The 27,830-nt window shown below is 38.2% G+C and overlaps 1 protein-coding gene across 2 annotated transcripts in view; it reads right to left on the bottom strand.

The window, feature by feature from the left end:
* The window catches only part of LOC140713690 (genetic suppressor element 1-like), a 245,352-nt gene that overhangs the window by 155,493 nt on the left and 62,029 nt on the right, over positions 1-27,830 (bottom strand). The window contains exon 1 of one of the 2 annotated variants that reach the window (XM_073024083.1): positions 20,269-20,507. The exons of the other annotated variant lie outside the window; for it this stretch is intronic. The gene's annotated coding sequence lies outside the window, so the exon portion shown is untranslated. Of the gene's footprint in view, positions 1-20,268; positions 20,508-27,830 lie in introns of those variants that run through there. 2 annotated transcript variants of the gene reach the window in all.

The following is a 27,830-nucleotide window of genomic DNA, read 5'->3' on the forward strand; positions in this document are numbered from 1 at the left end:
TTTGCTTAAGAAACAGGAAATGGGATTATGGGGTGATTTTTTTTGAAGAGCTTGCTGCTGTTTTTTTGGTAGCTTTCTTGTTTTGGGGTTGGGGGGGAGGGAACTCTAATGCCAACATTATTCATAGAACCTTTAGACATTTGTATTATTCAGGACATTTTTCTGTCCTGCTTTTCTTGTTGTATACTTTTGCCCCAGAGCTGTTACTTGAATTTCACACAATGCTTATGTCTACTATCTTCTATATTTTTTTAAAGGACAATGGTTAGTCCGTTGAATTTTGTAAGCTGGAATGTTAAGGGATTGAACCATTCTGTTAAAAGAAGGAAGGTATTTTCACATCTTAAACAGCTTAATGCAGAAATTGCTTTTCTGCAAGAAACACACATTCGTAGTTCTGATAACTCTTGTCTTATGTGTAGATGGGCGGGGCAGCACTTCCATTTAACTTTTCAGGCTAAAGCCGGGGGGCGGGGGGGGGGTTTCAATTCTTATAAGTCAAAATATTCCCTTTGAGCTTCCTAATAAAATATCTGATACAAATAGTCATTTTATTACTGTCTCAGTGAAATTATACAACACGATAGTAGTCTTGGCTAATTAATATGCCCCCAGTTTGGAAGATATGGAGTTATTTGATCATTTCTTCTCTTTATTGCCTGAGCTGAGTTCATATTCTCTCATATATGGTGTTGATTTTAACTGTTGGTTAGATCCAGTTTTGGATCGATCGTCCTCTATTCCTAGATTACCAAGTAAATCTGCTTTATATATTCAGTCTTTCCTTTCTAATTATGGTATCTTGGATGTATGATGTTTTCTTCATCCAAATGTGAGAAATTATTCTTTTTTTTCACATGTCCATCATACTTTCACTAGAACTGATTATTTTTAATTGATAATCAGTTGATTCCATCTGTTCGCTCTTGTGATTATCGGAGTATATTGCTTTCAGATCACGCCCCAGTCACCCTGTCTATAATTCTTCCTGGTTTCCCCCAAATGAATAAACATTGGTGTTTTAATCCGACCTTGTGGTTGGATAATGATTTTGTAAAATTTCTGGAGGACCAGATAACTGTTTTTTTAAATACTAACATGCCATCTGAAACCTCAAAGTCAGGTTGTTTGGGATGCTATGAAAACATACCTAAGGGGTGAAATAATTTCATATACTGTGAATTTGAATAGAAAGACCCATAAAGAGCGATTAGATCTGGTCAATCAAAATAAAGCAACAGACCAACTATATGCCCAGACTAAAAATCCGGAGCTGTATAAGAAACAAGTGGAACTTCAAACTAAGTTTGACCTTATTTCCACTCACCCAATTGAACGCCAACTTTTGGAAAATAAGAGCCAGTTTTATATCCATAGTGATAAATCTGGTAAATTTTTAGTCCACCAACTAAGACGCTGTAAAGTTAAACAACATATTGCAAAAATTCAAATGGAAAATGGGAATATTACCTTGAATCATTCTGAAATGAATGATACATTCCAAAATTACTATTCTCGACTCTCTACTTCTGAATCCCTAGATGATAATATTTCTGTCGAGCATTTTTTAAATAATTTAAACATTCCTACACTTTCTCCCAATTTTAAAGCAAAATTGAATGCACTATTATCACTAAAGGAAATATCATCAGCTATATCTGTACTGCAGTCTGGTAAATCTCTTGGACCTGATGGGTTCTCTGCAGAATTCTATAAATCATTTTCCTCACTGCTTTCGCCTCAACTAAAGTTAGTTTTAACTGACTCTTTTAAACATAGAAAATTGCCAGCATCATTTACCCAGGCATGTGCCATTCTTTTAGTGAAAAAAGGTAAAGATCCAATAGAGTGTTCCTCGTACAGGCCAATTTCTTTGCTAAATATTGATGTTAAAATTTTGGCTAAAGTTTTGGCCCGTAGATTGGAGAACATTCCACTTCTAATTATTTCTGAAGACCAAACTGGTTTTATTAAAAATAGTCTCCTTTTTTTAATATACAGTGTCTATTTAATATCTTATACTCACCTTCAGCTGGGTTTCCTGAATGTGTCATTGCTCTAGATGCGGAGAAAGCGTTTGATTGTGTGGAGTGGAATTATCATTTTGCGGTTTTAGAAAAATTTGATTTTGGACAAATTTTTATTATGTGGATTAAATTGTTATATTCATACCCCACTGCTTCTGTCTTGACTAATTCTCAGCAATCCCAGTCTTTTAATCTTAAATGTGGCACCCTGCAAGGGTGTCCTTTAAGTCCCTTACTTTTCAATTTTGCTATAGAGCCATTAGCGATTGCACTTCGAAGTTGTGCTGAATTGACAGGGATTTGGGAGGGGGGTGTTGAACACAATGTCTCTCTTTAGGCTGATGATCTTTTACTTTTTATAATCAAACCCAACTACCTCCTTATCCCCAATGTTTTCACTCCATAATAAATTTAGTCAGCTTTCCAGATACATAAGAGCAAACTTTTTCCAATAAATAGAGAAGCACAATCACTAGAATTTTATAACCTCCTTTTTAGTAGTAAATAATCAACTTATTTACCTTGGCATTACAGTAACAAGAAATTATAAGCGTCTTTTTGGAGAAAATTTTACTAATCTTTAAAATCATTCAAAACAGAGCTTAGCACAGTGGTTACCCTTGTCAATGTCCTTGATAGGTTGAATTAATGTTGTTAAAATGTTTATTCTTCCTAAATTTTAATACTTATTTCAATCTTTACCAATTGTAATTTCTAAAGCTTTTTTTGATTCGTTAGGTTCTATTATTTTGTCCTATTTATGGAAGGGCAAACACCCAACACTAAATAAAGCTCATCTTCAAAAACCTAAAATGGTAGGTGGTATGGCCTTGCCCAATTTTTGTTTATAGTACTGGGCAGCCAACGTACATTGTCTTATCTTTTGGTCTTACTTTTATAATCAGTCTGACTGCCCAATATGGGTGGCAATGGAGACAAACTCTAATAAGAGTCTCTCCATCTTCACACTTCTTGGATCTGCACTTCCTTGCCATTTGCTTAAATCAACTGTTAATCCGGTTATCAGACACACTTTGAGAATATTTAAGACTACAGCTTATATTTGTATTTGAGACTACAGCTCTGCCTTTAATACCATCATTCCAAATAAACTGATTCCTAAGCTCCGGAACCTGGGTCTTAGCACTCAGATCTGCAGCTGGATCTTCAACTTCCTCACAGACAGGACCCAGGCTGTAAAAATAGGGGACAAGCTCTCCTCTACAATCACTCTGAGCACCGGTGCCCCACAAGGCGGTGTACTCAGCCCCCTGCTGTACTCACTGTACACCCATGATTCTGTAGCCAAGTTTCCATTGAACTCAATATATAAGTTTGCTGATGACACCACAATTGTAGGCTGCATCTTGGGTAATGATGAGTCTGAGTACAGAGAAGAAATTAAGAACCTGGTGGCATGGTGCAAAGACAATAACCTATCCCTCAACATCAGCAAGACGAAGGAATTGGTTGATGACTTCAGAAGGAGTAGCGGACCGCATGACCCCATCTACATTGGTGGTGTGCAGGTGGAACAGGTCAAAAGCTTTAAGTTCCTTGGGTTGAATACCACAAATGACTTGACTTGGTCTAACCAAGCAGAGTCCACTGCCAAGAAGGCCCACCAGCGCCTTTACTTCCTGAGAAAGCTGAAGAAATTTGGCCTGTCCACTAAAACCCTCACTAATTTTTATAGGTGCACCGTAGAAAGCATTCTTCTAGGGTGCATCACAACCTGGTATGGAAGTTGTCCTGTCCAAGACCAGAAGAAGCTGCAGAAGATTGTGAACCTAGCCCAGCACATCACATAAACCAATTTTCCATCCTTGGACTCACTTTACACCACATGCTGTCGAAGAAGTGCTGCCAGGATAATCAAGGATAAATCCCACCCAGCCAACACACTTTTTGTCCCACTTCCCTCCGGGAGAAGGTTCAGGAGCATGAAGATATGTACGGCCAGATTTGGGAACAGCTTCTTTCCAACTGTGATAAGACTGCTGAACAGATCCTGACCTGGATCTGGGCCGTACCTTCCAAATATCTGGACCTGACTTGCACTACCATACTTTCCCTTTTCTATTTTCTAATTATGATTTATAATTTAAATTTTTATTATATTTACTTTGATTTGTACTTCAGGGAGCACGAAGCACAGAAACAAATATCACTGTGATGATTGTATGCTCTAGTATCAATTGTTTGGTGACAATAAAGAATTTGTATTTGTATTTGTATATATGAGCTCAGTTCAGAAAACATAATGGGCTTCATGGTTTCTCTCTCTAGTCCTATTCTACATAATCATCTTTTTCAGCCTTTTATGCAGGATTTAACATTTCTAGACTGGCACAGAAAGGGCATTAGGTGCTTTGAAGATCTGTTCATAGATAAGCGCTTTGCAACTTTTGAACAATTGTCTGTAAAGTTTGGCCTACCTTACCTAACACTCATTTCTTTATATATCTCCAAATTAGACATTTTATCAACCCTTTAATACCAAACTTCCCTGATGTACCCTTGAAAAACACATGCTTCTTCATATGAATCCATCGGGTAAAGGTTTAATTTCTACTGTTCGAGGTACGTTAACAATGTTGAAGCGAGCCCCCTTCGACAAAATTAAAAGTGCCTGGGAGCATGATTTAAATTTTCCTTTGTCTGACGAGGTTTGGGATTCAATTCTCAAGTCAGTTAATTCAACTTCTCTATGTGCTCACCAGTGCCTTTTACAGTTCAAGGTAGTAAACAGGGCTCATATGTCTAAAACTAAACTGTCACGGTTCTATCCTGATATTAGTCCCTGTTGTGATAAGTGTAAAGGGGGTGAGGCCCCTCTTATTCATATGTATTGGACTTGTCCTAGCTTGGAGAAATTCTGGAGAGATGTTTTTTCAACTTTATCTGACATACTTAATTGCTACTTGCAACCTAACCCTCTGATTACTCTTTTCGGTACATCGGGAGAAGCTGACATGCATTTAACTCCAACTAAGCTTCGTACATTGTCTTTCGCCTTTCTTTTGGCCAGACGTGCAGTCCTTCTTAAGTGCAGAGATGCTGCCTCACCTACTCATGCTCAATGGCTTAGAGATATTATGTCCTGCTTAGACCTTGAAAAGATTAATTATTCACTTCTTAATTCGGATATAAAGTTCCAAAAGGTCTGGGGACCTTTTCTTGAATATTTTCATAATTCCCATTTAGATTAAGGGTGCATCCCTCCTTTTTTTTCTTTTGCATTTAAATCCCTTACTTCCAGCTTCTTACGGTTAAGATTTATGGGTTATTTTTATGTGTAAACATACTATAGATTAGGTATTAGGCAATATACCTTCTTTTTATAAATACAGCTCTGTGGTGATACAGTTTTGATTAACTTTTTTATATATCGTTAGGTTGGCTTGGAGTTGGGTAGTGGGAGGGTAGGGTGGTAACTAACTTTATACGATTCTACTATGGGTGCTTTGTTTAATATGAATTGTACTTTGATATGTTTGTTTTGCTCTGTATAAACCTCTTTTTTTTTGTTTTGTTGCATTGTAAAAACTCATTAAAAATTAATTAAAAAAAATTCTCCATATCTTTGTTTTAAATGGACACCTCTCTATCCTGCAGCTCTGCCCTCTTGTCCTGGATTCCCCCACCAGAAAAGGATCATTTTATTCTCACTCGATGACTCCTACCAATCAGCCAATACTCTAACCATGTCAGTAACTTTCCTGTAATATCATAAGATATACAGTGGCATGCAAAAGTTTGGGCATCCCTGGTCAAAATTTGTTATTGTGAATAGCTAAGCGAGTAAAAGATGACCTGATTTTAAAAAAGCATAAAGTTAAAGATGACACATTTCTTTAATATTTTAAGCAAGATTACTTTTTTTTACTTCCATCTTTTACAGTTTCAAAATAACAAAAAAGGGCCTGAAGCAAATGTTTGGGCCCCCTGCGTGGTCAGTACTTAGTAACACCCCCTTTGGCAAGTATCACAGCTTGTAAACGCCTTCTGTAGCCAGCTAAGAGTCTTTCAATTCTTGTTTGCAGGATTTTCACCCATTCTTCATTGCAAAAGGCTTCTAGTTCAGCGAAATTCTTGGGCTGTCTTGTATGCACTGCTCTTTTGAAGTTTATCCACAGATTTTCAATGATGCTTAGGTCGGGGGACTGCGAGGGCCATGGCAAAACCTTCAGCTTGAGGTAGTCCATTGAGGATTTTGAGGTGTGTTTAGGATCATTATCCTGTTGTAGAAACCAACCTCTTTTTATCTTCAACTTTTTTACAGATGGTGTGATGTATGCTTCCAGAATTTGCTGCTATTTAATTGAATTCATTCTTCCCTCTACCAGTGAAATGTTCCCCGTGCCACTGGCTGCAAAACACAAGCCCAAAGCATGATCGATCCACCCCTGTGCTTAACAGTTGGAGAGGTGTTCTTTTCATGAAATTCTGCACCCTTTTTTTCTCCAAACATACCTTTGCTCATTGCAGCCAAAAAAGTTCTATTTTAACTTCATCAGTCCACAGGACTGGTTTCCAAAATGCATCAGGCTTATTTAGGTGTTCCTTTGCAAACTCCTGATGCTAAATTTTGTGGTGAGGACGCAGGAAAGGTTTACTTCTGATGACTCTTCCATGGAGGTCATATTTGTGCAGGTGTCGCTACACAGTAGAACAGTGCACCACCACTCCAGAGTCTGTAAATCTTCCTGAAGGCCTTTTGCAGTCAAACGGAGGTTCTGATTTGCCTTTCCAGCAATCCTACCAGCAGTTCTCTCAGAAAGTTTTCTTGGTCTTCCAGACCTCAACTTGACCTTCACCGTTCCTGTTAACTGCCATTTCTTAATTACATTACAAATTGAGGAAACGGCTACCTGAAAAGCTTTACTACCTTCTTATAGCCTTCTCCTGCTTTGTGGGCATCATTTATTTTAATTTTCAGAGTGCTAGGCAGCTGCTTAGAGGAGCTCATGGCTGCTGATTGTTGGGACAAGGTTTGAGGAGTCAGGGTATTCATAAAGCTTTGAAATTTGCATCACCTGGCCTTTCCTAACGATGACAGTGAACAAGCCATAGCCCTAACAAGCTAATTAAGGTCTGAGACCTTGGTAAAAGTTATCTGAGAGCTCAAATCTCTTGGGGTGCCCAAACTTTTGCATGGTGCTCCTTTCCTTTTTTTCACTCTAAAATTGAACAAAAAAAAAAACCACAAATCTTGCTTAAGATGTTGAAAAGAATGTTTCATCTTTAACTTTATGACTTTTGGAGATCAGTTCATCTTCTACTCCCTTAACTATTCACAGTAATAGAAATTTTGACTAGGGGTGCCCAAAGTTTTGCATACCACTGTAGGAGCTGAATTAGACCATTTAGCCCATTGAGTCTGCTCCATCATGGCTGATTGTGGATCCACTCAAGCCCATACACCTGCCTTCTTGCCATTTTCGTTGATGGCCTGACCAATCAGGAAACTATCAATTTTGGCTTTAAATATACCCATGGACTTGGCATCCACCATAGTCTGTAGCAGATTCACTATTCCCTGGCTCAAAAAATTCCTCTTTACCTGTTCTAAAAGGTCACCCCTCAATTCTGAGGCTATGCCCTCCAGTTCTGGATACCCTCACCATACTTGAAAAAGTATTTACTATCCACTTAGATATTGTTTATTAGCTTGCTTTCATATTTCATCTTTTTTCTCCTAATGATTCTTTTAGTTGCTCTCTGTAGGTTTTTAAAAGCTTCCCAATTCTTTATCTTCCTGCTAATATTTGCTTTGTTGTATGCCCTCTCTTTTGCTTTTCCATTAGCTTTGACTTCCCTTATCAGCCACCATTGTACTATTTTGCAATTTGAGTATTTCTTCATTTTTGGAATACATCTATCCTGCATGTTCCTCATTTTTCCCAGAAACTTACGCCATTGCTGCTATGCTGTCATCCCTGCCCAGTATCTCCTTTCAATTTACTTTGGCCAGCTCCTCTCTGATATCACTGTAGTTTCCTTTACTCTACTGAAATACTGCTGTGTCAGACTTTACTTCCTCCCTATCAAATTTCAAGTTGATCATTGCCTCCGAAGGGTTCTTTTACCTTAAGCTCCCTAAGCACCTCTGGTTCATGTTTGCAGTCATGTCACTAAACTTTATTAATTTATGCTTTTTTAGTACTTTAGCACATCTTTTATCTTAGACAACATAAACGTCCTTTATGTCACACTATTGCCATCACAAGAAAGAGGCAACTTTCAGCTTAAATTATGAAGAATAAGTTGCTCAGGTAGCATATAAGGATAGTTACAAGACTTAAGAAAGCTGTAAATTTTCCTGAGCAATGATGATCCACAGACAGGGACTGATTTGTTCTAGGATAATTTGACTATACTGAAATTAACACAGGTTCCTGGCAAGGAAAGATAGAAAATTGGATATCTAACACAAATTTGAACTGCATGTATACTGTAAATAGTGACATACAGACTTAAGCTAAGGAGACTAAACGTTAACATCAGCGATTATACTGATGTGCACAGAGTAAACAAACTAGCCATATTGTTTAAAGAATACAACTGAAAGAATTTCTTAACAAATTATATAAAGAAATAAAAAGTATCTTTTGGAACCTGTATAAAACTGACATTGTGATTGTGGTGCAACATGATTTTCATTTTCGCTGAAATTACTTCCAATTATATCTCAATATGTCAAGAATTATCTCAAAAGTTTTCAGTCTCTTCTGTTAGAAAATGGAATTTCTGCAAGCAGGCCAGGACTCGGAGGTGACATTTTAATGAGCCCTGCATACTTATATCAGGAGTGGTGAACCTTTTGAAAGCAAATGGCCAAATTGGAGATAATTTTCTATAACATTCTCTCGTGTGCCAAGGTAATTTTGGGAAGAGGTTATCATTGACTAATGAATTAATAACAGCAATTATGGACTTTTTTTTTAAGGAAAAAGGATGAGTCCTGCTGCTTATATACATGTGCTCATTTTTTACTATTATTAAATGTATAACAGAGGCAGATTGAAATAAATGCAGCGGTTTAGAAAATCTGTTCAAAAATTATTAATATTAATCTTAAAAAGATAATCAAAAAATAACATAACTTCTAAATAGTATCATAATTGTAATATATATATTATTTTATATTTTTATATAAAACATAAAAATGTGAATATGAGATTATAAGCTTTGGTGCACACTTATAAAAGATCAAGGAAAGGAAACACTCTCACTGAGACTTTTGTTGCTGCACTAATGATGACAATTATTTTATATCTGACTTATATTTGTACACAGAACATAGAACAGTACAGCACAGAAACTTCAGCCCACAATGTTATGCTGAACCAATTAAATTGGTAATCAGATAGTCAACTATAAGGATCCCTTCTGCCAACACAATCTCCATATCTTTCCATTGACCTCACACATATGTGTGCCTATCAAAACATCTCTTAAAAGTCCCTAATATCTGTCTCTACTACCTCCCCAAGCAGTGCATTCCAGGCACCCACAACTCTCTGTGTAAAAAAACTTGCCTGACTTACACATCTCCTTTGAAATTACCCCCTCTCACTTAAATACATGCCTTCTGATATTATAAATTTCAACCCTGGGATAAAGATACTGTCTGTCTACTTTATCTATGGCTCTCAAAATCTTATAAACCTTATCAGATTCCCCTCAGCCTTCACTTCTCCAGAGAAAACAACCCAAGCTTGTCTAACCTTTCATTATAGCACATTCCCTCTAATCTAGGCAGTGTCCTGGTAAACCTCTCCTGCACCTTCTCAAAAGCCCTGTTTTCCTTCCTATACTTGGGTGACCAGAACTATATGCAATACTCCAGACATTGCCAAACTAGAGCTTTATAAAGCTGCAACATAACTTCCTGACTTTGAACTCAATGCCTCAACTAATAAAGGCAAGCATGCCATACATATGCCTTCTTAACCAATCTATCAACCTGTTTAGGGAACTGTGAACTTGGAACTCAAGATTCCTCTGCTAGTCAGCACTTTTAAGAGTCTTGCCCTTCACAATGTACAGTCTCTTTGCACTTGACCTATCAAGGTGTAGCAATTTGCTTTTGGCTTGGTTAAACTCCACCTGCCATTTCTCTGCCATATCAACAACTGATTATATATTCTCTGTATTCTTTGCCAGTCTTCTATGCTATCCATAACAATATCAATATTTGTCTCATCTGAAAACTTACTAACCCATCCAACTAGATTTTCATCCGGGCTTTTTTTTACATCACAAACCGCAGAGGTCCCAGTACAGATCCTTGTGCAACACCACTGATCGCAGACCCCCAGCTAGAATATGTCCCTTCAACCACTACCCCCTGTCTTCCATGGGCAAGCTATTTCTGAATCCAAACAGCCAACTTACCATAGATCCCATGCATCTTAATATTCTGGATGAGCCTCCCAATGCAGACAACATTTGCAACTCCACCTTCATCTACATTCACCCTTGTCACCTTATCAAAAAACTCAATCAAGTTAAAGACATGACTTGCCCCGCAGAAAGCCATGCTGGCTCTCTCTAATTAGGCTATGGTTTTCCCAAACACTTATAAATCCTATCCCTAACAATTCTCTCTAGTAACTTCCCTACCATTGATGTAAGACTCATCATTCTATAATTTCCAGGATTATCCTTGTCTCCCTTCTTGAATAATGGAACACCATTCGTTACTCATCAGTCCTCTGGGACATAAGTTGTGAGGAAGACAAAAAGATATTGGTGAAAGCCCCAGCAATCTCTTCTCTTGCCTCTCTCAATAACCTGGGGTGTATCCCATCAGGGCCGAGGGACTTATCTACCTTAATGCTCTTCAAGCAGCCCAACATTATCTCTCCTTTACCTTGAAGTACCCTACTGTAGTAATACACTCAGCATTGATCCCCCTATCCTCCTTGTCCTTCTCCTTGGTAATTACTGATGTAAAGTAATCATTGGTTCATTGGTTTGGTTACCTTGAGAGCTATACACATAGCACTAGTTTAATTAATTAGTCTGCTCCAATAATTAGACTTGATCACGTTCATCACTGAAAGCAATGACTCACATAAATATGTCAATGAAAATACTCTGAAGATTACCAATGAAAAATATATAAACATGGATGCACAGAACTATGTAATTTACCATTATTATCACTGAATATCAAGTTTTCACCTGGCCTAATAATGTACCCAAAATCTATATTCTGGTTCCATATTCAGCTCCTATACGAATAGGTTCCTGCCTGAAGCAGATGCATCTGTGAGCTGCACAGGTAGTTTTGAAATGGGAATCAGTCAGTAAGCAGTGATCTGTAATTTCAGAAATTATAAATGAGAAAATCTGCATATGCTGGAAATCCAAGAAACACACACAAAATGCTGGAAGAACTCTGAGTTCCTCCAGCATTTTATGTGCATTTCAGAAATTATATGTCTTTTGTGTGTAAGGATATTAGAATCACTGTCTGTATTTTTGTTTTACAACCCATGGAATCACAGAATTGCACAGATTGAAAAGTGCTATTCAGCCCTAACCAGTGGGAACTTTATCATTTTAATCCCATCTCCCAGTAATTGATCCATAGCCTTTTAAGCCTAAACAAATCAACTGCTCACTTTGACTTTTCCTAAATGCTGTCAATGACCCAGCTTTCAATCACTTTCTCAGATAGTGTATTCCAAGTACTTATTATACTCTGGGTGAAGAAGGTCCCCTTTAAATATCCTTCCCTTTACTTTACATCTATATCCTCCATCTTTATCTACTTCTGATCGAGGGAAAAGTTTCCTGTGGTTTACCCTAACTACACCCCTCATAATTTTGTATATTTCAATCAACCTACTGAAAAATTTCCATTTTCCATCCCATTATAACAAGTGTTTTTTTTCCTCATGATTCCAAACATCGAAGTTCCATTTTTCTACTAATATCACAATTTGCTTATTCTCATAGTTTATGAAATATTTAAAAGATGGTACAATAACAAACCCTTTGCATACATTTTATAATATGATACTCTGATGTCAGAAGGTAGGAAGAAAAAGAAATAGTCACCTGAAGGTTCAGTCTTATCCAAAATCCCTATCAAATTTTACTACTTTTGTAGGAGTTCCCATTTTTCCACATTTTAAAGATTTCAAGTCCACTTCTAAAAATAAATAAATAAACCATTCTGCACAAAAGGCAGGTTCAGGTATTTATATCATGCCAAGAACACTCCTACTGAAAAATGATAGGAGAGTGGACGTATATAGCTACATTTCAGACATGGCTTTAATTCCAATTAAAGAGCAAAGCAACTCACAAACATATAATAATAAAGATATTACATTATATTAACTCATTTATAGTTTAAAGTGCTATTGACTATGAGACTGTTGGTTGTAATAATTAAAAAGTGAAACAAAAAAAACATACTGCTTTATTTGCTTGATCATATTATTTTGGTCAATCAAATGTTCTTCATATGATAACCTTTTCATTCCCAGAATCCTCCTTGTGAACCACCTCTGTACCCTATCCAATGCCAGCACAACTTTACTTCGATGAGGAACCCAAAACTGTTCACAATACTCAAGGTGCAGCCTCACGAGTGCCTTATAAAGCCTCAGCATCACATCCCTGATCTTGTATTCGAGACTTCTTGAAATAAATGCTAACATTGCATCTACCTTCCTCACCACTGACTCTACTTGCAAGTTTACCTTTAGGGTATTCTGCACAAGGATTCCCAAGCCTCTTTGCATCTCAGATTTTTTTAATTTTCTCCCCATTTAGAAAACAGCCTGTACATTTATTTCTACTACCAAAGTGCATGAACATGCATTTTCCAACATTGTATTTCATTTGCTACTTCCTTGCTCATTCTCCTAATCTGTCTAAATCCTTCTGCAGCCTACCTGTTTCCTCTACATTACCTACTTCCTCCACTAATCTTCATATCATCTGCAAACTTGACAACAAAGCCATCTATTCCATCATCTAAATCATTGATATATAGCATAAAAAGAAGTGGTCCCAATACCAACCACTGCAGAACACCACTAGTTACTGGCAGTCAGCCAGACAAGTATCTTATTATTTCCACTCGCTGCCTCCTACCAATCAGCCAATGCTCTAACCATGCTAGTAACTTACCTGTAATACCATGTGTTCTTAACTTGGTAAGCAGCCTCATGTGTGGCACCTTGTCAAAGGCTTCTGAAAGTCCAAATATACAACATCCACTGTATCTCCTTTATCCATCCTACTTGTATTCTCCTCAAACAATTCCAATAGATTAGTCAGGCAAGATTTTCCCTTAAGTAAAGCATGCTGACTTTGTCCTATCTTGTCCTGGGCCAGCAAGTACTCCATAACCTCATCCTTAAAAATTGACTCCAACATCTTCCCAACCACTGAGATCAGGCTAACTGATCTATAATTTCCTTTCTGGTGTCTTCTTCCTTTCTTAAAGAGAGCAGTGCATTTGCAATTTTCCAGTCCTCTGGCACCATGCCAGAGTCCAATGATTTTTGAAAGATCATTGCTAATGCCTCCACAATTTCTAATGTTACCTCCTTTAGAACTCTAGGGTGCAGTTCATCTGGTCGAAGTGACTTATATATCCTTAGGTCTTTCAGCTTTTTGAGCACCTCTCCCTTGTAACAGTAACTGCATTCACTTCTCTTCACACACTACAACACCTGGCACACTGCTCATGTCTTCCAGTGAAGACTGATCCAAAATATTCATTTAGTTCTTCTGCCCTCTCCTTGTCCCTCATTATTATTTCTCTGTCCTCATTTTCTAGTGGACTTATATTCTCTTCCAACTCTCTTTTATTTTTTACATACTTGAAAAAGCTTTTACCATCCACTTAGATATTGTTTGTTAGCTTGCTTTCATATTTCATCTTTCCCCCCTAATGATTATTTTAGTTGCTCTCCGTAGGTTTTCAAAAGTTTCCCAATCCTCTGTTTCCTGCTAACTTTTGCTTTGTTTTATGCCCTCTCTTTTGCTTTTTACATTAGTTTCGACTTCCCTTATCAGCCATGGTTGTACTATTTTGCAATTGGTGTACTACTTCATTTTTGGAATACATCTATTCCGCACGATCCTCATTTTTCACAGAAACTCACACCATTGCTGCTCTGCTGTCATCCCTGCCAGCAACTCCTTCCACTTTGGCCAATTCATCTGATGAAGTGTCCTGGTACCACTGGCATTGCCCATGGGCTTATCTCAACTTTGGAAAGAATTCCTTTTGCTTCCATGCGATATAGCTCACCGGCTACTTTATCACATTTACATTTAATACTATGTGTTTGAGTCTTCCAATGCCATCCTTCAACACTGCTGTGGCAACATTCAGCACCAGTATTAATCTCTTTTCAGTTGACTCTATTGCAGGGAATGTGGCATGCAAATAGTGGATGGATCTCTAATCAAGTTGTAGCTGTCTCAGCTAATCACGTCCCCACTATCCTGGCTCACCTGTCTTTACCATATACAAGCCCTGTGTGGTTTGTTAGTTGTTGTATTTCACTGTTACAAATGTCATTCACCCAGGAGTCAACTTTTGTCCAATGTAAGTTCTTAGTTGGATATCTGCAGGCTACAGTTCAGTAGTTTTGAAATGCCATTCAAACTCATTTTGTGGAATAACTGAAACACCCAAGTCAGTGTCCAATTCCATTTTATTTAATTTGCCATTCACTTCTGGTGCTTTTCTATTGTTAGTTTTCACATTACATCTTAAGCCTACCTTGTCCTGTATGACTCTCATCATTATCAAATTATTCATGAACAGCATGCAGATTTGTGCTCTTTTTGAAACTGCAACTCAACATTTTATCTTTTTCTCTTTCCTGTGCAATCCAATTATTTTTGTCTGCCCAGCATACTCTTTGTATGTGTCCTTGCAGTTTCTGCAAGTTTCACCTTTAAACCTGCATTGGTATGGTGTATGTGAGCCCCTCCCACAACAGTAATACAATTTGCTATCTAGGCAGGTTTCTGTTTAATAGTTGCCATTTTGTTCATGATCACTTTTATTCCCGATTGCAACTCAATTGCATCTCTGTCTGCTGTTTCCTTTGATACAGCGATTTCAACTGCTCTTTTAAATGTGAGCTCTGATTCAATTAGGAGCCATTTCTGAATGCTTTATTGTAAGATTCTACAAACTGAACACTCTCTCAGTTCATCATTAAGCCCATTAATGAACTGATAATGCTCAGACAAGTTCTTCACTTCAGCAATGTAAACTGAAATGGACTTCCTTTTGATTTCACTAAGCTAAAGCATTCTTCAATCAACAATCATTTCAGTTCTAAAGGTTCCTGCATTACGCTCAAGATAGCAACAAAGCTAATTTCTGGGGAAAAGCAGTCAAAGTCTTCCACCAATTGCAATCAGCAAAACTGGCACTCATTTCTCATGGGCTCTTTCATTTGATTCAAAATACTGCTTAATCTGTTCAGTACACATCACCCAGTTAACTTCTGTGCAATCATACACATCTATCTTTCCGATGTAGTCAGCCATTTCTACTTTTTAAAAGTTTATTATTATTATCATTGCTACTCCCTGTTCATAAAACTGTGAATTTCATCTATTTTCTGCCTTTGTTTTTTACACAACTTTTTCTCTCTTCTTGCAAAGGAAGTGTGCTGTGCTTTTTTTAAACTCGAATGTCTCACTGTGCTTCAACAGGTAGGTAGTCATCTCGAGTTTGTTTTGAAACTTTCTTGAAACCACTGTTATGTTTTGTAACTCCAAAACATAAAACTAATCAAAAGAAAAGCACTGAGCCAGGGATAAATCATGTACATTCTTCATGTTACTTTTAGTGAAACACATGCCTGTGATGTGCTAGTGTAATGATGAATGTTATTTATGCACTTTTACATATAACCCCCAATCAATTATATAAACAAAGAATGCTCAATCAAACGATATGTTTACAGTATTACTTTGATATTACTGTAATATTAAATACACAAAACTAACGACCTTCTGGTTGAAAAAAAATCTTATTCAAGTACATTTTAAACCTATTTCTCATTAACCTAAGCTTATACCCTTTGATTTTAGACACATCTACTACAGTGAAAGGTTTCCAATATATGCCCTGTCTTTACCCATAATTTAATTGAAAATAGATTCAGCAAGTTGGGCCTATAGTTATTGAACTTTAGAAGAATAAGAGGTAATTAAATTAAAACATCAAGGATCTGGAAGGAAATTGGCTGGGTGAATTCTGAGATGTTTCCCTTATCAAGCACAAAATGGCATAACTTCACGTTAAAGCAATTATGCATTTCAGATGGTGGTAAAAAAGAATTTCTTCTCAGAGGGTAATGAATCTTTGGAATTCTCTACCCCACATGGTGTGGAAGTGGGCTCATTGAACATATTCAAAGATGGAGATTGCCAGACATTTAGACAAGAAGTGAGTCAGTCAGCAATACTAGGAAAGTGATGCTAAGGTCAAGATCAGATCAACCACGTTCTTCTTGAATAGTGAGGCTGGTTTGAGGGTTTATTGGTCTACCTTTAGCTCTTATGTTCTCTACAAACCAGAAAAACAGCAATATTTGTGCACCAGATGTTGTGTTAATTGAAACAGCTGTTAACATATTATACATAATCTATAATTCATATTGTAAATATATATATTTCAGCTCCAGGTCCTTCTAAGATAACTTTTAGTTTCCAGAGTGATAGTTTGCAAAAATGAATGATTCATTTGTCAAAGGATAGCTGAATCAGTAGAACATCTACAGTACTTCTTACTTCATGAACGCAACTAAAGTGCTAGATCTGTCTGAAATTCAACTAGCCCGCAGTTGCTGCAACAGAGACATTATTTTGTACCTGTGTTACCAGACCATGAGATGAAGACTGGTACCACAGGGTGGAACTCACACAAATACTGTACACTTCAAAAAAGAGCAACTGCTGTTAACCAAATAAGCAGCACCATTGAGAATGACTGGTTTGTTACCCAGGTCTGAGATTATCTTGCCCTCCTACCAAATGAAACACATTCCTACAGTGGAGAAACAATGTTCCCTAAGTGTACCATTATTTAAAATATTTTAGCACTTGGTAATAGAACTTGTTAACTAATCATGCCAGAGATTAGTGTTTAAGAATTTACGGTTACTACCTCTCCAACCACTTGTTTAAAGAAGTACATTTGTAGATGAAGAACATGGTCAGGACGAATGTAACTTTGTGTGTGTTATTCTTAATTAAATTATTAAGGAAGCAGGGTTATTATCCCCAGAATAGTAATTTCACCATGCCTGCAGTCATCTCATCACCCTAACTCGTATTTCACTTGAAACAATACAACAGATACAGCCTTAACATCAGGGTTTTACCTTACACATCATACTTTCTGAAGATTTGTAATCTATAGTCCTCTGCTAATGGAGTTGGAGTCTCTACTCAGCCACTTGACACATTACTAATATACATGTTGAAAAGCTTTTAGAAGAAAAATAGGAGAGAAACTGGTTTTCTACCTTTTAATTAGGTAGCACTGTAAAGTACTTCACATTCTGATCTATCACACAAGGAAAAGGACCCTCCCCCCACCCAACAAATGGCATTTTAAATACAGTGGCTGTGGAAACCAGCAATAATGATTTAACTATATTAAGATTGCACAAGATAAGTGCAATTTCATACAGTTAAGACCATGTCCAATGTGGGTTTGATGTATTTTAAAAGGCAAAAACAGAATATGAATATATTATTTTGTTCTCAGACTTCAACAGATTGACTTGTCCTAGAATTATCACTGCAGGCCATTTGAAAGATAAGTAAATGGATAGTTAGATGGTGCAAATCTTTCATTGTGTATCTTCATCCCAGCTATGCAGAAGCAGATTATAAATGTTCAGATAGGTGCAGCTGTAAAGTTGCTCAACTGATTTGATTTAAAGCTCTCAAATTCTGTTTTAAAAAAACAGGCCAACAAGGAATAGGGAGAATCTGTGTCACCCTCTCCCCTTTCTTGATCCCTCTGTCTCCATCTCTAGAGATCGACTGTCTACTGACTCTCACAACTATCTTGATAATACCTCTTCCCATTGTAAAAATAGTACTACCATCTCTCAGTTCCTCTGTCTCCATCACATCTGTTCTCAGGATGAGACCTTCCATTCCCAAACATCTGTGATGTCCTCCTTCTCCAGAGAATGGGATTTCCTTTCCTCTACTATTGAGGCTTCCCTTACCCACATCTCCTCCATGTCCCAGACATTTCCCTTCACCAAATCTTTGCGCTGCTACAATTGTGATAGAATCCCCTTGTCCTTACCTACCACCCCACGGGCCTCTGCATCCAGCACATCATTCACCATAGCTTCCACTATCTTCAACAGGATCTTACTACCAACCCTCTGCTTTCCATGGGGATCACTCTCTGTTATTCTCTTGTCCATTCATCCTCTCCACTTATCTCCCTCCTGCAACATATACTTACAAGTGGGGCAAGTGCTATACTTGCCCATTCACCTCCTCCCTCACCACAATTCAGGGCCCCAAACAGTTCTTCCAGATGAGGCAACACTTAGAAGTCTGTCGGGGTCACCTATTGTATCTGCCGCTTGCATATGGACACTTCTACATCAGTGAGACTTGGGGGATCAATTTGTTGAACATCTTCACTCCATCCACAACAGACAAAATTCCCTAGAACCCACACATTTTAATCTACTCCCCATTCCCATTTCAACATGTCAGTCCATGGCCTCCTGTACTGCCACAAAGATGCCACTCATAGGTCAGCGGAACAACATCTCATATTCCATCTGGGCAGCCTCCAACCTGATGGGATGAACATCAATTTCTCCAACTTGCGATAATTTCTCCTCCCTCCCCCCTTCTGTCCTTTTCCATTCACATTTTGATTCTCTTCTTACCTCTTCCCTTCACCTGCCTATCACCTCCAACTGGTTCCGCTCCTCTTTCCCTTTCTGGCATAGTCCACTATTCTGTCCTATCAGATTCTAGCTTCTCCATCTATCACCTGCCAGTTTGTATTCTTTCCCTTTCCCCACCTTATTATTCTAGCTTCCCCCTTCTTTCCCAGTCCAGATTACGGGTCTCGGCCTGAAATGCCAACAATTTATTTCCCTCTATAGATGCTGTCTGACCTGCTGAGTTTCTCCAGCATTTTGTGTTGTTACTCTTGACTTACAGCATCTGCAGAATCTCTTGGGTTTAGGCAGAATCTAATAACGTATTTCTCTTTCAGAACATCAAATCTGTGATCTAATTCTAAAGGCAGAGAATAATCCTAGACCCCACCAGAAATAAATGCATATAATGTATCACCAAATAAAGTACATGCATCTGCATTCTTTCTATGATCATAATGTTTTTATTTCATAAGAAAATTTCCCATTTCCTTTGTTATATAGGGACAGGGCAGTTTAAACTTAGAAACAAATCAGGTCTTGACAGCCTTGATAGGACGATTACTACTAGAAGGAAAAGGACAAGATATGTTAAATTAAGATTCCAAATCAAAATATTTACATAAGTGTCCCGCCTCTTTTATCCGTTTTCAAAATATTAATCTATTTGCTGTTTTGGGGCGAACGATTAAACTCAACAGGCTTGCAAAGAATGAACAATATTAAGTGTCATTTAGACAGTGGAGCGCGTTATTGACGGTAGGTTGGTAGATTAAGTGCTTACCTATGCCAATACAGTATATATGTGACCCACCTCTGTGACCACTTTGACGCCACTAAGACAGAAACAGCAGTGCTTCTGTTGACCAGTGATTCCAGAAAACAAACGCAAATTTAAACAGCACAAAGTTGCCGCAAATGAAAGAAGAGATAAAGTGACACAGCATACGAAATCTGTTTGGGATTTGCTTTTGGCACATTTAGATGGAAACGTAATGTAAAGATTTTTACTCCTCATGTATGTGAAGGATGTAAGAAATGAAGTCAATTCAATTCATCCCACCTCCTCTACAAACTGATTATCAAGTGTTGACGCTTATTGTGTACATCGTCTGTGGTACATCCCCCTGTAAGCAAGAAACAAGCAAATATCGGGTCCAACACAATTGATGTCAAATCTGAATTATTAGAGAATAGATCAATTCATACAGATTAATAAATATAGTTAAGTTTTAAACCTACAACACAGAGGGACTAAAGTATTTTGATAGTGTTAATTAAGGAATTGAAATCGATCTTACCTGTGAAAAAGTAGGTTGAGGATTTAATCCGAACATGTTCTCACCACATTTTACCATAGTTAAAAGAAAAATAGCCCAAAGGGAGATCTTTCATTGCAGATGTCGAAGAGTAAGCGGCAGACCCGATTATTAATACAAAGCAGTCAGGTTCTCTTTACAAGCGTTTCAAGCACGGAGGAGAAAAGCTTCTGCTGACCTCCCAAGTCAGCAGGAGGTGAGAGAGGAGAAGAGAAAGAGAGAGAGAGAGAGAGAGAGAGAGAGAGAGAGAGAGAGAGAGAGAGAGAGAGAGAGAGAGAGAGAGAGAGAGAGAGAGAGAAGAGAGAGAGAGAGAGAGAGAGAGAGAGAGAGAGAGAGAGAGAGAGAGAGAGAGAGAGAGAGAGAGAGAGAGAGAGAGAGAGAGAGAGAGAGAGAGAGAGAGAGAGAGAGACGAGAGGAGAGAGAGAGAGAGAGAGAGAGAGAAAGAAGAGAGAGAAGAGAGAGTGAGAAGGGAGAGAGAGAGTGGGGGGAGACGAACAGAGAGAAAGGGTGATAAACAAAGACAATAAGGAACGGAATGATTTGAGGTCAAGCGGCGACATAAAAGGGTTGCCGTTCACGTTGGTTCACCGTGATAATAATACGGGAAAGTAATGGTCCCGGGTACAGACTCCAGGGTGGGAATATGGTAGGCGGGGGTGTCTGTTTTCAAACTCCGGGAGACATCAAACTACTGAAGGAGCCCCTGCTGGCCAAGAGCCAGAAAGGAAACCATATATAATGAACCCGATCTTTCTCCATAAGATTTCAGTCTATTTAGCTGCAGGTCAGATTCATAACTACACGGGAGCTGGATTTCAGCAGAGACATGTGTATATTCATTCCCGCTCTTCCCTCTTTAGTCAGCTCCAGTCAGGGGGGCACTACTTGACAAAGTGAAGACAGCAACACCTTTCTGGCTCCAAATGGCTTCGGGCAGTATATAAATACGCTGCTCGGGTTACACATGACGCTGCTTCAGCGGCCCCAAGCAATCTTTGTGCTAGTGTGTTGCTGGCAGAGTGACAAGTGGGATCGCTCTTTCGCTCTCAGAGAGACGGTGGGAGGCGCGCCTGCACACACTCACACACGAAGTTAGAAGTAACTGCTGACAGCGCAGCTGACATATCTTGCTTTGCCGACAAACTTAACCGAGCCAAATCCTTACCAATAGATCCAACTTGCTGTCAATTTCCACTTTTGCAACCCTCAACATACCCTTATTCCAGCATCCCACATGATTTTGGGAAACCGTTTTATAACATAAATGTCATTATTTCGCAGTTACCCGTTTCTTCTCCACACACACACACACACACACACACACACACACACACACACACACACACACACACACACACACACACACACACACACACACACACACACACACACACACACACACACACACACACACACACACACACACACCCTTTCTTTCGTCCTCACTGTCTGACAGCTTCACTCAAAGATTACGAATAAACCAGTTTGCCGGAGCCCCGAGCCGGTGACCCTGTGAAAGCAGATTTCAGAGACAGCAGGTAATGAGGTGATCCATAGAGCCCCCCTGGAGTCGCATACAATCAAAGCACTGTGATTTACAACAAGGGGAGTCAGCAGACTCCTAGGAAACCGCGAGGGAAACACTGGGCAGATGTCCAAGTCTCTTTATAACCATTGGATTTACTCTTCTCCTCAGATACTGTAGTAATTCTCCGACCAAGGGAAAACAGTCAACTGCTGCATGATCTCTTTCACTTTCTCACTTACCCCTCTCTCGCAATTGTTATATAGCATGACTTCATCTACAAGCTGTATTAAGGCAAGTTTTTACCTCTGTGGCCATTTGCTCCTGACAGCAGGTTTCATTGCATGGACAATATATCTAGCGGTTCTTAAATCAGGGCTGCTATAAAAATATATTCTGAAAAATCAAGTCATGCACTTTTTAAAAATGGTTTTGCACAGACATCATTCACTTTTATTCATCTCGCTAAATACTGGCTTCCAATCGTTCCTATTTTTCAAACGTAACCCAATGCAAACCATTCACTTCCTCATTTTTAAGAAAGCATAGAATGAGAATATTGTTCTTCCTTCTGTAATCTGCCAAAACCAGAATATATTGTGCTTGATCCATCTCAGATATAATGCAAATTAAAAGCAAAACAATTCCAGTTATTGAGAATCTAGAAGAAAATGTTGGTAAAATTAATTTGATTATGAACACCGTCCCACTTGAGTGTATTAAGGGTTTTCTTAAGAGCTGCTTACAGATCAGTGGAATGGTTTCAGGTCGAATTCTCAAAGTTTTAGTATGGTCCAGACTAATTTCCTGACTTGGCTGGCACACATCATCTTAATGTGGATGTAGATCATGTAACATATGATCCCAGAAATTGTTGCTTCATTTTGAAAATGGATCATTGGAAAGGTTACTGATGGTAATATTTTGAGCTAATATCCATTCAGCCATTAAATATGAATCCTGGGATCCTATACTAAAATATGAGTCCTAGGATCTTATCCTTGCCTGAGAGGCCCTGTTACTCGATTATCTCCCTTCATTATGATTATCTTCACCTCATATTCATTACATTGGAGCAATTATTATTTCCTTTACTGAAAACTATCAACTATCGTCATTTTTACAGAGGGAAAACGATGGCTATATCCTACCAAAGTTAATTTTGACAGTCAAACTCATCATAATGTCAATAGCCCTTAAAAGCATTGAAGCCATCAACAGATTATTATTATTATTATTAAGAATACAATCTTTAAATATTTTGCATTCTAATGGATTAGGGAACTGCTAAAATCCATGTTGTCCAGGGTGTCAAAGATCTTTAATGAGTTCTGTCCATCTCTTACATAAGTACACCAAATACCTTGCCTTAATGTTGAACTCATAACTTGTAGAGCAAGATCTTAATATGTACATCATTGGATATATAACTGTTTCCTACAATGTTAAATGACTGATCAATCATACGCTCACATCTTTCCTAAACTAAATGCACATAGAATAATTACTGAACACTTTATTTAAATAGTACATTATTATGTTTAGCTAATTTATGGAAAAAATATACGACCTATAAACCAAATGGAGCTATCTGGCTAATACACTTAGTAGCTTCCTTTTCAGGATTTGTCATCTCCTTACATGCAATCAAGAAAGCCAAGGTAATATGATGAATTAAGAAATAAGAAATTGCTGGTATTAACAACCTCAGTAGTGTAGTGGTTAGCATAACACTATTACAGCTTGTGGTGCTAGAGTTCAGAGTTCAATCCCAGTGTCCCCTGCAAGGAGTTTGCATGTCCTCCCTGGGGAATGCGTGGCTTTTTCCTGGATGCTCCAATCTCCTCCCACAGTCCAAAGACATACTAGGTAAGTTAATTGGTCATTGTACATTGTCCTGTGTTTCGGTTCGGGTTAAATTGGAGTTGTTGGGGGTTTGCTGGGTGGTGTGGTTCTAAGGGCTGGAAGAGGCTATTCTGTACTGTATTGCTTCACAAATAAATAAAAGGCAACATTGTTATATTTTTATTTCTCGTACTTGCATTCACTATGAAGCAGGAACACAGTTTTTCTTCTTAAGTATGCATTTTTCGTGGTTGTGCTAAAAAGAAGAAAAACTATCTCCTTTCATTGGGTCTCTGGTATCTTCCATTTTACCATCTTATTCTGGAATTTAAATACTAAGATGCATACCACGTATTATAATTTTATGTGCAAGCCATTATTACCTAACATTAGTTTCATTAATCTTGCCCTACTGGAAAACTCTTTGCTCTACATTTATAGGTTATTTGTTGTAACATTTGTAAACTTAGAATGTTATTGCCTTATACTGTAGGAGTGTTCACCTTTCTTGAAAGTAGATAAAAGATATTTTTTTATGTCACTTTGCAAATGATATGAAATTGGGGTCAGGATGGGGATGGGGTCAGATGGAAATGAAATGTGAGCTGTGAGAAGGATGCAAAGATGCTTTATTGTAATTTAGACTTGCTGGGAGAATGGGCAATTGAATGCCAATTCCATTCTAATGTGGATATAAGTGAAGTTATCTAGCTTGGTTCTAAATGCAGAAAGACATTATTATGGAATGGTGAGGCGACAGGTTGTGAAAGGGAGAATTGCAACAAGATCTAGATGTCTTCGTGCGTTGGTTGCTAAAGTGTTCACAAGGGAAGACAAATAGTATGTTGGCCTTCATTTCAAGACCATTTGAGTATAGACCCAACTATATATGACTTTCGTAAGACCCAATCTGATGCTTTGAGATAAGTTTTGATCTTATTTGAGAAATTATGTTTTGTCTATGGAGGGGTTACAGTAAATAATTAACAAACAGGTTCGTGGGATGGCAGGACTGACGTATGGAGACAGAATGTGTTGCTTAGGTCTACTTTCACTGGAGTTAAGGAAAATTAGATGGAATTTCATTAAAAAAACCTATAAAATTTAAACATTACTAGAAAGACGAGGTGCTGAGAGGAGATTCCTGATGACCAGTATCAGGAGTCATACTCTTAGGATACAGGCATGCAGGATACAAGGTGGTGCATTTGTGGAATTTATTACCACAGGCAGCTGTGGAGGCTAGATCTTGGGTGTATTTTAGGCAGAGCTTGATTGGTTCTTGATTGGGGATGGCATTAAAGCTTATGGGGAGAAGGCTGGGGAGTGGGACTAAGGAGGGGAGAAGAGGAACAGCCATGATTGAATGGTGGAGCGGACTCAACTGGCCAAATTGCCTAATCCTGCCATGTCTTATAATCTTATGGTATGTCATATAGAACCAAGCTAAAGAGATTTTTTTCGATCAGAGGGTGGTGAACCACTGAACTTCTCTAGCAAAGAAGTAAATACTGTACATTCAAGGTGAGGTAGATATTTTACTTAATGTTAAAAGGATCAAGGGGCATGATGAGAAAGTGGGAACAGGGTACTTACTGTCTGCCATGATCATATTAAGTGCTGGGGCAGCCTTTAGATGCTGTTATAACTTGATGAGCTTTCTAAATATTCTCATAAAAGTCAGTAACTTTAGGCCTGAAAAAAGGCTGTGTTTATAGAAATATTTTAAATGAATCATTTTCTAAAAGACTGTAAATAATCAAGCATGAATAGTTGGCACAATTAATATGACAGTTTTGATACTTCATTCAACCCATCTCCCATTTTCCTCGTCCAAATCTTTCAGTGTAAATCTCCCCTCATTTTTCCATCACATATGTGTCTAGCCTCCCTTTTAATATATTCATACTACTTTCTTCAGTCACTCTCCATGATAATATTCTCACCACTCTTTAGCTAAAGAACCATGGCTGTAGTTATACAGCACTGGATGTTATGATTGTGGTCTTAAAATAATGAAATTCATATTGCCATAGAATTGTACAACACAAGGAAAGGTCTTTTAGCCTGCCACGTACTTGCCAACCTTTATATCCACCTCTACTTATCCCAGTGCCCTGATGCATCTTTCTATGCATTGCTTATTTAACTACCTGTCTAAATACAGTGGTGCTAGAAAGTTGTCGAATTTTCTCTATTTCTGCATAAATATGACCTAAAATGTGATCAGATCTTCACGTAAGTCCTAAAACTAGATAAAGAAAATCCAATTAAGTAAATAACATAAAACATTACACTTGTTCATTTATTTATTGAGAAAAGTTATCCAATATTATGTGTATTTTTGGAAAAAGTATGTGAACCTCTGGGGCAAAGCCTTCTACAAATGCTACTTGGATTCAGGTGTTCCAATCAATGAGATGAGATTGGAGGTGTGGATTGTAGAGGTGCCTTGCCCTATAAAAAAGACACACGAAGTCAGGTTTACTTACAGAGCCAGCTCTTCTCAAGAAAGATATATTTATGTGCACCATGCCTCGATCAAAACAACTTTCAGAGGACCTTAGAAGAAGAATTGTAGAGATGAATGAAGCTGGAAAAGGCTACAAAAGCATTTCTAAAGACCTGAGTGTTCATCAGTCCACAGTAGGAGAAATTGTCTAAATATGGAGGAAACTCAGTACTGTTGCTACTCTCCCTAGGAATCAGAATCAGAATTATCATCAGCATGTGATGTGAAATTTGTTAACTTAGCAGCAGCAGTTCAATGCAACACATAACATAGCGGAGAGAGAAAAATAAATAAATAAGACATTATAATTAATAAACAAGTAAATCAATTACATCTATTGAATAGATTATTAAAAAATGTGGAAACACAGAAATACTGTATATTAAAAAAGTGAGGTAGTGACCAAAGCTTCAAAGTCCATTTAGGAATTGGATGGCAGAGGGGAAGAAGCTGTTCCTGAATCGCTGAGTGTGTGCCTTCAGGCTTCTGTATCTCCTACTTGATGGTAACAGTGAGAAAAGTGCATGCCCTGGGTGCTGGACGTCTTTAATAATGGACGCTGCCTTTCTGAGACACTGCTTCCTAAAGATATTCTGGGTACTTTGCATCCTGCAAAGATCCCACCAAGAGCACAATGTGCAATGCTGATGGAAGTGAAAAAGAACCCAAGGGTAACAGCAAAAGACTGGCAGAAGTCTCTAGAACTTGCTAAAATCTCTGTTCATGTGTCCACTATAAGAAAAACACTGAACAAGAATTGTGTTCATGGAGGGACGCCACAGAAGAAACCACTGCTCTCCAAAAAAAATATTGCTGCACGTCTCAAGTTTGCAAAAGACCTCTTGGATGTTCTACAATGTTCTGTGGACAGATGAGACAAAAGTTGAACTTTTTGGCAGAAATGCACATAGCTATGTTCGGAGGAAAAAGGACACTGCACACTAACACCAAAAACTCATCCCAACAGTGAAGCATGGTGGAAGGTGCATCATGGTTTGGGGCTGCTTTGCTGCCTCAGGGTCTGGACAGCTTGTAATCATTGAGGGAAGAATGAATTCAAAATTGTATCAAAACATTTTACAAGAGAATGTCAGGGTAACAGTCCGTCACCTGAAGCTTAATAGAAGTTCAATTATGCAACAAGACAATGGTCCGAAAGACATGAGTAAGTCAACAACAGAATGGTTTAAAAAGAACATTCATATTTTGGAATGGCTGAGTCAAAATCCTGACCTTAATCCTATAGAAATATTGTGGCATGACCTGAAGAGAGGCTGTTCATGCAAGGTACCCCAGAAATACTGATGAACTGAAAAAGTTTTGTATGGAGGAGTGGTTTAAAATTTCTCCAAGCTGACATGCAGGACTGATCAACAGTTACCAGAAATGTTTGGTTGAAGTTATTGCTGTTCAGGGGGTGGGGGGGGGGGGTCACACCAGTTACTGAAAGCAAAGGTTCACATACTTCTTACATGCATGTAATATTCGATTGTTTTTCTCAATACGTTTTTCGCCCACTGTAAATATCTGATTCTACCAGCTCTTCCTTTAGTGAGTTCTACCTACCAGTCTTTTCTCTTAGTGTGTCGCACCAGACAGTCAGCCATTCTTGTCTGGCGTGTGGTGTCAGGTCTGGTCTCCTTTCGGATTAACTGGGTCACG

The sequence above is a fragment of the Hemitrygon akajei genome, chromosome 20 (assembly GCF_048418815.1).
Source record: "Hemitrygon akajei chromosome 20, sHemAka1.3, whole genome shotgun sequence".
Classification (NCBI taxonomy): domain Eukaryota; kingdom Metazoa; phylum Chordata; class Chondrichthyes; order Myliobatiformes; family Dasyatidae; genus Hemitrygon; species Hemitrygon akajei.